This window comes from Leptidea sinapis, chromosome 30, assembly GCF_905404315.1.
Source record: "Leptidea sinapis chromosome 30, ilLepSina1.1, whole genome shotgun sequence".
Classification (NCBI taxonomy): domain Eukaryota; kingdom Metazoa; phylum Arthropoda; class Insecta; order Lepidoptera; family Pieridae; genus Leptidea; species Leptidea sinapis.
In genome coordinates, this window is record NC_066294.1 from 11,526,982 (window position 1) to 11,538,031 (window position 11,050).

The following is an 11,050-nucleotide window of genomic DNA, read 5'->3' on the forward strand; positions in this document are numbered from 1 at the left end:
TTTATAACATAACAGATAGAGAAGTAGTTATAAAATCAATTCGCATATCTTGTGAAGTTCAGATAAGTTTCGACGTGAAGTTTTAATCGCTCTTCCGAGATTCGTGAGGTTGTTGGCAACTGCAACGAACTAAAAATTGTTGCCAATACGTAAATCGATCGTGTGCCTCGAAGTACGCTTCGAAGTGATGCAATAACGATACAAGTGAATTTACTGTAACATTACTGTTCTGAGCTTTATTATTGTCAATTGTATTCGACTTGATTTTATTTAATCTTTTTTTTCTGACATTCTAGTTACTATCACAAGCACCCTTGTCTCCTCCACCAGTGTTCCTGAGTCACTTCTTTTGGAAAATGTTTAAGAATGTAAACAAAATTTCAAATTCAGTGTTGTTTGCCCAGCAGAAATAATTATGATAATGTGATAATATATGACTTGAGAAAAAAGCCTTCATAAAACGAATAGTTGCATCTTCTCAGAGTCGATCTATTTCGTGTTCAATTCATAAACATTTCAATGCAAAACGTAAGTCGAAGACATATGTGCCTCAAAAGGGATAGTCATTTTATCTCTAAATTGATTCTTAGAAATTTGCCACAACGTGCTATCGAATAAAACCCATAATAAGGCTAAAATCCTTCATTGATTTCAACTTAGGTGGAGGCAGCAGGTGTTGTAGAGAGATTGGAAGCTTTCGATGCTCCTAATAAAAGCCACAAACGGTTTCAAGATGACTTGCCAACGGCTTTGCCCATTTGTAATATCAAATTTTCCCGAAGTGCTTCATAAAATACAACTAAAAAACTTTGATCTAAAATAAATATTAATGTCAGTAGAGTTAAAATTACATTTTTTTTTATTTTTATATTAATATAATTAACAAGAACGATAAAACTGTGCGTAAATTTATATAATAGAATTATTCATACAAAAAAAAAATAATATTAAAGAATATTAAGGGAAATAAAAGTTAAGTATAAATATTAAAGTTGTCTTTCTTTTTCTCTCAAGTTGGATCAACCTGCACACGTTGTGCATAATTTGATTAATTTCGGTTCAGTAGTTTAGGAGTCCATCGCGGACCAACAATGTGGTACAAATTTTTTATATTTAAAGATATCAAGAAGATAAAATAATCAAATTCATAAATTTTATGTTTATATATATACAGGGTTTGATGCATGGTGCAGTATAGACTTTGTTGTTGCCGCAATTGAACGAAATTACACAGCATTCTCAACCTAACTCGTACAAAGAATTGATGTATACTAGTTGATGAGCAAAATTATTATGCGTCGCGTCGTTCAGAAATCACTACCAGCACTCAACATAGGTGCGTAGAGCGGGACACATATAATATGTAAGTAGCTAACAGTATGTGTACGCATTTCGAAATCCGCACTTCTCAGATTGTATTAAGAAATACCTTCGTTCACTTGTAAAGCAAACAATTATCTGTTTCTTCCTTCCCCTGTCAAACTATGGAATGAACTCGCATTTCTAGCTCAATATGACACAGTTTGCAGCATCAATTATTACGCTCTTAGAGAAGAAAGTGTGGGTAGCGGAGACACCACTCACTCACAGATGTGTCGTATGCTTGTTTACCCTCTAATATAAAAGCAGAAGAGAAGTTTCAAACGATCGAGATGAGAATCATTGAGAAGGCCAAGACATATGAACGATTGTGACTAAAGAGGAATGAAGATTTTATTTTACTTATTATTAAGAGACATGTATGCATATTTGTAACGCAAAAACAAAACGAGAAAAAAATTAAGTATTCAAAGATTTTATTATTTATTAAAAAAACAAAATTTATTTGAAACCTTATGATGAAAAATTAAAACAGCAGGACTAACTTAATATATATGTTTTGTTATCTTCTTACATCTTTGAAAACATTAATGTTGTTGTTATTTATTGATATCGATATAGCGAAGTATCTCATATAAGCACATTTGTTCAGTCATGTGATTTGATACAATGTTTTATTTATTAGACAACCGTATTTTCCGAACAATACACCGGGAGCTTGAATTTAGATGAAACATATAGATATTTATGCGATATGCTAGAAATAAATAATAAAAATAACAAAAAATTAAGTATTCAAAGATTTTATTATTTATTAAAAAAACAAAATTTATTTGAAACCTTATGATGAAAAATTAAAACAGCAGGACTAACTTAATATATATGTTTTGTTATCTTCTTACATCTTTGAAAACATTAATGTTGTTGTTATTTATTGATATCGATATAGCGAAGTATCTCATATAAGCACATTTGTTCAGTCATGTGATTTGATACAATGTTTTATTTATTAGACAACCGTATTTTCCGAACAATACACCGGGAGCTTGAATTTAGATGAAACATATAGATATTTATGCGATATGCTAGAAATAAATAATAAAACAACTTTACTAAATACTATATATATTTATATATATTTATTTTGTGGAATAAGAATATATCGTCACCTGATCAATAATTGATTTCTTTTTCGTTTTCTCCAATCTGTTTTTTGGCAACAGAAATCAGATTCAATAGCTTCTTGAGGCAATAAAAGGAATATTTTTAAAGAGGGGGTGACACGATTGATTGGCTTTTTAACCGACTTCAAAAAAGGTGGAGGTTTTCAATTCGTCGGTATTTTTTTTTTATTTTAATGTTTGTAACCTCAAAACTTTCGACTGGGTGAACCGACTTTGATAATTATTGTAATTTTTGGAGTCGGTGTCATCAAAGATAGGCTTGTAACTACATACATAGTTATAGGTGAGATGTGCTTGAGTCGTGAGGAGATGAGAAGCGAGAGCGGGTCGCGGCGGAAGAACACCGATTCCAAAAATTACAATAATCGTAACTAGAATTATATTGTATAAAAATACGCAATTATTTTTTTACTTTTTATTGCATATTATATCTATTGTTTTGGAATAGTGTTTTCGAAATTGGTTGTTTTTTTGTAATTTTTTTTGTGGTTAAGGCACAAATCTGTTAGACTGAACAATGTACCACTGTTCTAGATAGAAGATAAGTTAAGACTTAGACTCTGCATTTTCAGTTCAATGATGCCGATGGCAGACAATCTCTTGCGCGCCCCAATGTTCACGCGCTTATGGTCTGAGCTAAAAGAGTACGGCTATACATGTATATGCCATAGGGGCTGAATAGATTTAAATTCTTGATAAGCCCAAAATATTGAAGTTGTAGTGAGAGTTTGTATAAATCAGTGATTACATAGGAATGCCAACAGTACATATTGGTCGCTATTGAAGAGAAGAAACAAATCTATGTTGAAACGCTTAACTTCCATTACTGATCAAACTTTATAATTCAAACACTTCAAATATGTTTTTTATGGAATAAGAGGATAAACGAGCGAATGGGTCATCTGGTGTTAAGTGATCACCGCCGCCCACAATCTCTTGCAACACCAGAGGAATCACAGGAGCATTGCCGGCCTTAACATTATTTTTGCCGCTATTGATGAAAGAAAAAGTGTTATAAATTATACATTTTCCTAAAAAAATATAAAAATTCAACTTCCAAATTGTTGACAGCATAACTTCCGAATTTCTTGTATTGCTAATATAAAATCTATAAATCAATGTCTTAAGATGCGCCGTCTCTTTTCGTTTTGTTGGATTCTTTCAGTGTGACCGTTTATTTTGTGTTAAATACCCGCACGGGTATAGTATTTAAGTTTTATCATTCTAAAGCAATGGGTTTATAGCGTATAATATACTTACCCTATATTCTATTTGGTATACTACGCCAAAAATGCTAATAATCGAGGCGTATACAGAACACAGATACTCGTTGTCTTCGTGCTACGCGCTACGTTGCTACAAGCTATTTGGCAGCTACGTCTCTATTCGTACGAAGATGTTGCTAACTTGCTATAGCAAGTATACGTATTGCATGTCTCAAGCGCGAAGTACGTAGGTATTGTCTACTAGGACCTAGAAATCGTATATAACAAAAATATTGTAACCACTAGTAACTAAAAACATTTTTTTTTTTAATTTACATTACCGTATTCTCTTACACTCTGAGAGAGTGTATAAAATCTTATATGAAAAAAAATATTATGATTAAGAATACAATATGTTATTTATAAGTTTAAATTGATAGTTTTGTGGAACGAAGAATTTTATGAGCATTATCGACATTTAGGGTGACTTTGTAATAAAATAAATGAAACATTCTGTTCTGTATAATAATTAATAATCAGAGTTTTATTTGATACACATACATGCTAATATCATATTAATAGGTAACACATACTCATTTTCACACAGTAATTGGGTAACAAATTTGCATGCAATGCTGTAAAGTAAGATAATTATCAATTATGCCAAACCTGTCTCGGGTTAAATTTGGCCCGACGTTACATCATCAATTAGTGCCTGTAATAACTTAGTTTTAGAACACTGAACATCGCTTCAACTTGAATTTAAATTTGTCTGACATGCTTTATTAATAATATCTATATTCTAAGAAAAATTTAAAAACCCAGCTTCTAATTAAAACGTAGTAATAATTACATTAATTATGCAAACATACATCTATATAATATTATGTAACTTATAAGTCTGATCTCTATTTGTCATGTTCCCGATACTCTTTTTTTACCTTTTCAGTCTCAGCGGAATTTTGCTGATTTTAGTATTATTATTATTAACGAACGAATTTTAGTAATCCCAAGATATCCTACACGGCTTGTTCTCCCTTTAAAAAAACTGAAATCTTTTCTACTAGAAAAACAAAAGGGTTCAGAGTCATAAATTATAATATAGAAATTAAACTAAAAAAAATCAAAACAAAATACAAAACGTGCTCTATTTAATAAAATAAAAATCATTTAAAACTCTAAAATTCTTTATTGATTTTTATTATTTTTGTACTATTTTTAAGATTGTCATTTTTTAGGATATACAAAAGGAACCGTGTTTTCTACGGCTGCTATCAACAGGTCAACTTGGTAGGTACCTACTGACAATCAGTGTTGGAATTGGACTGATACTAATTTCAATCAAAAAATGTTCAGTGCGTCTCCTATAATGACATCATATTTTTTTTTTGTTATTTTGTTAATTTAACTATGTATTTACTATGTTTTGTGTATTGTCATGAATAAATGCTACCTTTACTTTTACTTTACATTCACAAATACCAATATACTCCATCGTTAGATGTGATTCATTTCGCTAACCTAATAAAATATAGGTAGTTAAATAATATTATGTTTTCTAATAAAAACCAATCTCGGTACCCTTTAAAATATTTAAAACGGTCTAATCCATACTATGATAATACAAACACGTTGATAACCTCCTTTCTTTGAAATCGCTTGAAAAGTCTACATCAATAACATATTTGTAGTGCCGTAACAAGTGCTACAATTTTTCAATCTTTTCTTTTACTTATTTATGTTGTCTTCTCACCTAATTTCATAATTCTTTTTAGTTTTTGATTTAATTGCGACATTTTATTTTCGTGTTCGTTAATTTACACATGAACTGACTTTTTACCGAACGCGTTATGAGCCTCCACCTATTCATGTTATCAATAACAGCTTCTCAAATCGATAGTAAAAATATACCGGGGTAATAGACACATTTCTTGTATTTCCTCTTATAACAACTTTCACTAAGAATTTGTACATACAAAGCAGGCTATATCGGTAGTCTTGTAAATCATCAGTTATTTATTAACGTAGCTACGTTTATTATTATAATTTAATTTTTATCTAATAAATACCGAGGCGTAAGGACAACACAAAACCCTCTTAATAATCAGCCTTAAACATCCTCATTGAAAATTAACTATTATTGAATATTAAAAAAATAGTAAGCTTATATTATACTTATGTCACAAAGCTCGTTTAGTCTTTTAGTCGATTTGTCTGTTTGTTAATGCTAATCTCGAAACTTGCTTCGCCGACATGGATTGGACTTTCGGTAAAGTATGTTAGATTCATTTCCATCGGTGCAAAAATTAGCAAGTTAAACTAAATTGAAATAAAACGCTAAAATTTAAACGGAAAAAGCCGTGCGCGTCCCAATTGTTCGCCATTTTGTTTATTCTATAGAGACGAGCAAGATTATCTGATGATAAATAATACTCCGTGCCTGTATATATGTAGTGCCGTATATTCTGTTTCAAGGACGTGTACTAATAAAATATTTACAATTAAATGTCGTATTGTCCCGGAAACACCGCCACAAGGAAGCTCATTCCACGGCTTTGTAGTACGTGGAAGAAAGTTCTTTGAAAACCGCACTGTGGAGGATCGCCACATGTCTAGTTAACTAACTAATCACAATTTCCCCTTCAGAATGAAATACCTTCTTCTTTTAATACATGTATATTATAATTATAATATATTATAGAAGCAGCTTTATATTTTTAAGTGACATCCCTCACTTCTGGCTTCTGGAGATGTCCCTACGGAGCGTTCTTAATAATGCAACGGAACACGAGGGCCGCCGATTCGAGTCTCACATCGGCGATAAGTTTTGGTAAATAATAAATTTGTATAAATATATATTATATAACTTAGTTTTTTATATAAAACGGGAAAAACTATTCATAATTACACATTTATTTTTCTTGTTTTTTTATTCAGTGAAGTAAAACATAATATTGTTTATGAAACACACATCGTTATTATAATAATTCATCTTTTACATATAAATTGTCTTATTTTTTTTAAATTGTGTAATGTAGAACGTACAAGAACAGGTATGTGAAAATATGTTTCGTATTTTTGTATACATGAAATCCATATCGAGGCTTTTAAGTGTAAAATGATTTGTCAAACGTAACACCCGATCACAACCTATTTTGATTTTTTAATGGATAATAGGAAACACGAGCAACCCGTGTGCTGGTTCCTTGTTCTGCTTCAGATTTTTCTAGTTCTAATAACAGACTAAAAGAAAGAGCGTTCATTGTCCATTGGACGTTCACGGTGTTTTGGAATATACACATAAGTACATATCATGAGATGCATAATACCTTTAAGGTAACATGTATACACTTTTATGACATAATCCCAGCCACTGTTCAGGCATTATCTATAAATAAATATAAATTTCAATATTCTATTAAAAATGGCTCCGTCGTAAATCCTAATACTCCACAGCTGAATATCTATGTGATCGGACAGCCTGGTACTTGATTATGATTATTTTCTTGATACAAATTTCTTGCGCCGCGTCTTCTCTCTCAGAGCGCCATTTATTTCCGAAGCGGCGGTGGTGTTTGAAGTAACTTCAAAAAGAATTCTAAAGGATTCAATTTTTAGAAAATTAATGCCTTTTATATAATATCTAGCAGACCCAGCAAACGTTGTATTGCCATAAAAAGTAATAAAAAGAATACAAGAATTAAAATTTTCGGGGTAAAAAAAATAGATGACGACCGATTCTCAGACCAACCAAATATATTGAACATAAAATTTATAGTACTATAATAATCATTATATTCGATTAACATTATGCAACTCAAAATACGACGGGAGAAAATTTGAAGTTGTATATATTATTTAATGCTTAATCTTAATAAAATAAAAATAAAAAACAATTGAGGGTTGGGTTGACCCTTGTCATTTCGAGTTTGGTAATAAACACCCGGACACGAGATTTTTATATATATAATGTAGTTATATTTTGTATTATACTGTATAATATATTATATTGACAAAGAAATACCACCGCGACCGGCGGCAGGGCGAAAATAATTAAAACATTGTCGTCTTATGATTATAATATATAAATGAATAATATTTAGAGCAGTATTTGCTTGTTAATAAATTATGTACAATTATTATTTTTCTCAAAGACATATAGCAGTTGTTTAATAGTTCTATCGATAATTTTTTAAAAGGCAATTTCCACGCAAACCCAGATTTAAATCATGAAGTGGTAGAGGTTTTTAAAAAATCAATGTCACTTTAAATTATGAAAAATTAAATTGTCTGACATTAAAAAGCTTTCCCTTATTATGTCGGAAATAAGATTTTTCTATTTTTTATTTTATTTTGTCATGCCCTATAAGTACGAATTTTAAGTATAGCGTGTAATTATTTGACTAGAAAATAACAATTTTTAAGTCAATTAGCAAATTTTAAAAATTAAAAAAGGTTATTATTGGAATTTTTTATGACTCCTTACTACTTTTCTTCTTTAATATGTTTTCTTCTTTCAATTACATAGACGACTCTCATTCGTAGGTAATAGAGTAATTGTTTTCTGTTTCTTATTCACCGCTAAATAAAACAAATATGTTTAATTAAAATATTGAATTCCTGTCTCAGGTTTTATTAACGAAAAAAATTATTATTCTAATGTAACATGAAACTAAAACGAACAACAAACAACTTATGTAAGATACAAGTACTGTTCCTCTACCTGACGTTGAGGGCGCTCGTATCAGCAATTGTTACTAAACCGAAAGTTACGTAAAAAGTTTAGTCAAATGATGAATTAAAGATATCTAGTTAACCCTTATCTGCAATAATCGTTTAACTATTGTTATATTAGACAAACAGTCCAGTAAATTATTAATGTAGCCATAGTTGCATCTTCACTTAAAAAAAACAGTTGCGTAAAAAGTTTTAATCTATCTGAGTTTAAGCCGAATAAATTAAACTTTTAAAATAAAAACCAGTAAATAAATGAGTTTTGTTATTTGAAAAAAGAACTGCAAAAGTATATTATGTGAACTTTTTAATTTGTATAAGCACGGAGGTACTCACCGTGAAGGTTCCAGCCGGTTGCTTGCTGCCGCGCCCCGTAGCGATATGCCGTGCGGCGGATAGAGGCTTCGGTAAGCTTAACGTATTGCAGCAAAGAACTGGGGGCCCAAAGATTGATCGCTCACCCCAAGATACATCCTTTACTCCACGATCAAACAAAATGGCATGACAAAGTTTTAATATAAGTCGATTAACAACAATTACTTTTGGAGTGTGAACGTTCGATGTGTTCTGGAAGTATTGTAAATCTTTTCACTCTGTTTTTTTTTTTGTATTTTACTTGATTTTTTAAATTCTACTGATACAGCATGATATGGTGGAAGTAAGGAGTTAATTTTAATTAATCCAAGGAGAGTATTTTGATTAATACGAGTGTTACACATTTAAACAAAATACTTTTTAAAGGATGGACCTTTTGCAAAAAATACAGTTTTACACGGATTTTAATTGTATTAAAGTATTTTATTTTAATATGCTGTGCAAGAATGTCAATTAAACTAAACCGATAAAAAAAGTGCATTAGTTTTTTGACTTATTGTAATCATTTTTGGAAATAATTGTTGAAGTCTCAGCAATAAATATAAAAATCTATTCTAGATGTACCTTCGCCTATGCAGGCCTTTAATCTGTCTGGCCACGAATGTAGGGATTTTTATTGTTTTCATGAGAAATTTAATCACTGCTTATTCTACAGACTTCTATCCTTCAAATTTAATTCAAGTGACTCGATGTCGGTGTGTTATTTAGAGCAGGTTATGATATCTTCTAATCGTATCCATAAGTTGTAGTCCAAGTGTTTCAGATGTGGCGAGAGCCAATCTTCAACTTTAATAAACCCGCAATATTGATTCCTAGCCTAGCTTGTGTAATTGATTATTCATTTCCCTTGACGTGTGGCCCTTGTACGTATTTTTTATGGAAGAGGAGGACAAATACCAGCATACGGGTCTCTTGATGGTATGTGATTACCACAGCCCATACTCACTTGTAACACCACAGGAATCACAAGAGCTTTGCCGACCTTATAAAGTATAGAAAAAACGTACTTATGAATCCGAAAACCGAGAACACATTGGTGCGTGACAGGCAAGGAGCGAACCCGAGGAACCGTTGTGAGAGTCAGCGGTACAACCTATTTTATGAAAATATAAAACATAATACTTATAACTATCATTTCCACCGTATTTATTAAATATATTCCACTTGAAACACCGTTCCTTTTAGTTACAAAACTTCTATCGAGGATTTCTCATTTCTAAATAATCAGCAATGGAATATAAAGCGATAGAAAAGAAATAGATTAAATATAAAATAGATAATTTATTAGCAACAAAAAACTGTGCGGCGCGTGATTACCAGTTAAAAAAACTGACTCAGTACATTGTTGGTCAGTGCAGAAGACACCAACACAACACTATATTAGCAGCCCCTCGTGACACTTGGAATTGAAGCTGGTTCTGTACCAGCAATGAGAGCAGCAATCGAGCAATGTGCAAGTGCAAGTGCTCTGCACGTACAAATGACTTGCAGCTATTGAAACGAAGTGTTCGGAGAATTCTGCATCGGAATATGCAGCTCTATAAAAATTTACACTAAACATAATTCTGAGAGAATGTTTTCCTGGGCGTATTGTCTTTTGCGTGGAGGCATTGTTGACCACCATACTCGACAGATTTTATCCCTTTATAGTTTTTCTTTTGGTACAGCGTACTACACGGTCGTCTCATACTATTGCCATATGGCAACGGACAGCGGTGGGGAAGTTAGAAAAATGTGAACCAACATCGTCTCGAAAGTCTGGCAACCATTAGGGAGACGATGAACCAGAAAATTGCTGTCATTTCACCTTAAATAATCTGCATTGTGATGGAAATTTATAGGGAGAGTCTCAATCACTTTGTTTTTTTACATCTTGGTTAATTTTATTTTTAACATTTTTCCAAACAGGGGAATACCCTGACCAGTTTATTCAATTGATCCTATAGCTTGTGCGCTGGCAAATTAAAAATAGTGCTTATTTTAGACCGTGTTAGGAATTAAAAATCCCAAAATTAAGGTAATATGAGTGATTAAGTTAAACCTACATTTCCATCAGTTTCTATCCTCATCAATAGAGTCAAAAGCGTGACCAATCAAAAGTTAGTATATGGAACTACGAGATAAATTGCCATCAATTTTCACTACGGAGAACATTTCTATTTGCTACAGGTTCTTATAAGTTGTGGCCGTCAATATATATCAAGTGATTCCCGTGTGTGAGACACTTATTAA

General features: G+C 31.6%; 1 protein-coding gene across 1 annotated transcript in view; it reads right to left on the minus strand.

Annotated features, from left to right (window-relative positions):
* LOC126973809 (calexcitin-1) overlaps positions 1-8,844 on the minus strand; it is a 68,794-nt gene extending 59,950 nt beyond the window's left edge. Inside the window, exon 1 of the mRNA XM_050821150.1 lies at positions 8,780-8,844. The gene's annotated coding sequence lies outside the window, so the exon portion shown is untranslated. The remainder of the gene's footprint in view (positions 1-8,779) is intronic.
* Positions 8,845-11,050: the final 2,206 nt, after the last annotated feature.